The following is a 3,338-nucleotide window of genomic DNA, read 5'->3' as shown; positions in this document are numbered from 1 at the left end:
CAATAAGCACATGAAAAGATGCTCAACATCATTGGTCACTAAAAAGTCTTACCACACTGAGTACTGGCAAAGGATATGGAAGAACTGAAACTCTCATTTCCTGCTGTTGAGAATGTAAAAGGATAGGATCATTTTGAAAATATTTTGGAAAACAGGCAATCTGCTAAAGAAAAAAGAGTTAAACACATACCTCCCCTATGACCCAGCCATTCCGCTTGTAAACATTTACTCAAGAGAAAAGAAATCATATGGCCACACAAAAACTTGTACACAGATGTTCACAGCAGCTTTATTTATAATTGGCCCAAACTGGAAACAAGCAAACATCCATCAGCTGGTGAATGGATAAACAGTGTGGTCTGTCCATATGTTAGAATACTACACAGCAATGAGAAGAAACGAATTATTGATACACAAAACAACATGGATGCATTTCCACGTAATTATGCTGAGAAGACAAGCAAAAAAGTATAAGTACTCTGTGATTCCATTCATAAGAAATCTCAAAAATGTAAACTAATCTCTAGGGCCAGAAAGCAAACGAGTGGTTGCCTTGGGCCAGGAGCTGGCACTAGGGAGGAATGGCTGACGAAGGAACATAAGGAAGCTTCTGGGAGTGATGATGTTTTTATAAGGAAATATATATGTCAAAACTCATGTGAGTATGAATCACAGACCTGTACCCCCGAAACAAATAATGCACTGTATGTTAATTAATTGAACTTAAATTTTAAAAACTCATCTAAGTATACACTTTAAATGTGTTGTTTATTGTGTCAATTATACCTTAATAAAGCTGAAAAACTACGATAAATATAGTAATCCATACGCATTGTTTTTGCATACAAGGAATACCCAGCTGGAAAATCTTATGGGGAAAGTTCTTATTCAACATTCCAACACAAAATACAAAATAACCTGTAATACATTTAACAAGCACTGTGGTAGGCACATATGAAAAAAAATTGTTAAGTCTTTGTGATTATTCGAATCTTTGAAAATCTCTGGAAAAAAGATTTGAATAAAAGAGAAGACACAATACGCTCGCATTCTGTTGAAGTGGAAGCTGTGAGGTGCCGTCCGGATCTCCCACCTCAGAACCAAGACTCTCATTCCTTAGCTGCTCACAGCTCCTGCCTGCTTGCTCCCGGGAGCCTCCCTTATCTGAAGAAAGCCACATTCTCTCCCGGGTAGTTCTCAAGTAACTGCTCAGTCACGGGGGAGGAAATTTTACAAAGTCTTAGTCCCCTTTGCCTCACTTTGGGACAACTATGAAGTTCTGTCCTATTCCCAGAATTCCCCTGGGGTCAGCTGAGGCCCCTGTCCGTGACTTCATTACAGTTCAACCCCTTACTCTGCCTGGTTCCACTTCTTTCATGCTCAGAGAGGTGTTTTGTTTTTGTTTTTGTTTTTTTAAGTTTTATTTACTTAAGGAATCTCTACACCCCATGTGGGGCTCGAACTCACAACCCCTAGATCAAGAGTCTTATGCTCTTCCGACTAAGCCAGCCAAGTGCCACCACCCCCCCGCCCCCCCGCAAGGGTACTTCTTAATAAATTTACTACATGCAAATCTTCCTCTCAGAGCCTGCTTCCCAGAGAACTCGACCTACAACAAAAGGTGAGGGTATCAATCAGACCCAAATTAAAGTACACTTGACCCTGTACAACCTGGGGGTTAGGAGCACTGACTCCTCCACACAATCAAAAATCATAACTTTTGACTTCCCCCAAAATTTAACTACTAATAGCCTACTGTTGACTGATGCTTTACTGAGAACACAGTCAATTAACACTGTTTTTATGTTATATGTACTACATACTGTATTCTTACAATAAAGTGAGGTAGAGAGGAGAAAATGTTATTAAGAAAACCACAAGGAAGAGAAATTGCATTTACAGCACTGCACTGTAAAAAATCCTTGTATAGGCAGTGGTCCTGATGGGCCTCCAGATCTGTCCGTTGCTTCAAAAGTGCTTGGACAGAACAGACCCAGGGATACCCCTTCTTTCAGCCTCTGACCACCCTCCAATCTCTTTCCCAGTTATGACCTTTAGAGGCATCTTCTCAGCCATCCTCTGCCTCCGGAACCAGCCAACACCACCTTCGGAGCTTAGCTCCTTATTGCTGGTCAACCATGAGCTCCATCAGAATTATTCCGCCGACGTGGAAGCTGCCATCAACCGCCTGGTCAACATGCATCTGCAGGCCTCCTACACTTTTCTCTCTCTGGGTTTCTATTTTGACCACAAGATCTGGCTCTGAAGGGTGTGGACCACTTCTTCCGAGAATTGGCAGAGGAGAAAAATGAGGACAGCCAGCATCCTTTGAAGATGCAAAACCAGCCCAGGGCTGCGCCCATTCCCAGGATGTGCAGAAGCTTTTCCAAGATGAGTGGGATAGAGCTCTGGATTTCACAGAATCCTCATGGTCCTAGAGAAGAAGCTGAAGCAGGTCCTCTTGGATCTGCATGCCCTGGTTTCTGCCCACTCAGACCCTCATCTCTGTAGCTTTCTGGAGAATGGCTTCCTGCGTGAGCAGATGAAACGCATCGAGAAGATGGTGGCCACCTGGCTAACTCCGCAGGCTTTGGCCCCCAGGCTGGGCTGGATGAGTATCTCTTGGAAAGCCTCACCCTCAAGCACACCTAGGAGCCTCAGGAGCTTAGCAGTCTTTGAGAGGCCCCCTGGCATCCCCCTGATGCCAGGGCTTCTGCCTGAGGCTCTCCCTGCAGGCAGCTTTTTAACTACCCTGGAGGCATCGCCTAAGCCATGGAGCCAATGAAAACAATAAAGCTTTTCACAGGAAAAGAAAAAAATCCACACATAAGTGGAGCTGTGCCCTTCAAATCTGGGTTGTTCAAAGGTCCACCATATACATCTATTGCAACATCTGTTCGAAAAACAGTGAAATAATTTCATTAAGTGAGAATAACTAAGAAACTTTGAAGGGAAAAAAAGAACAACAAAGTTGGACTTCAAAGTAAATTTTATTCTAGAGCCATAATACTTTAAACAATACGTTAATAACACTTAATAGAAAAAACTCAATGAAACAGAAAACACCATATGCAATATAAGCCACCTCTGGGATGACATTCTCTTTCTATAATGTTCTCTCTACTTCCCTGACTGTTTGAATCCTGTCTCTTTCCGGAGGATATTAATTCCCTTTTTCATGGAGGCTGCTCATTGTCTTACAGAGACACCAAAGGTAGTATCAGCATTCTCTTAAGTCTCTAGTAATGCTCTCAAGATGCTATTTTTCCTCCTGTACCAAATCCCTTTTTCTTAAGGTCCAGCCATTTTGTTATTCCTCCTTCGACCCTTCTAGTTAA

The 3,338-nt window shown here is 42.5% G+C and overlaps 1 pseudogene; it reads left to right on the top strand.

Moving 5' to 3' along the window:
- The first annotated feature begins 1,566 nt into the window (after positions 1–1,566).
- Positions 1,567–2,652, top strand: LOC113270046 (ferritin light chain-like; annotated as a pseudogene).
- Positions 2,653–3,338: the final 686 nt, after the last annotated feature.

The sequence above is a fragment of the Ursus arctos genome, unplaced genomic scaffold (genome assembly GCF_023065955.2).
Source record: "Ursus arctos isolate Adak ecotype North America unplaced genomic scaffold, UrsArc2.0 scaffold_11, whole genome shotgun sequence".
Lineage (NCBI taxonomy): Eukaryota > Metazoa > Chordata > Mammalia > Carnivora > Ursidae > Ursus > Ursus arctos.
This window is presented reverse-complemented; position numbering and strand designations above follow the sequence as displayed.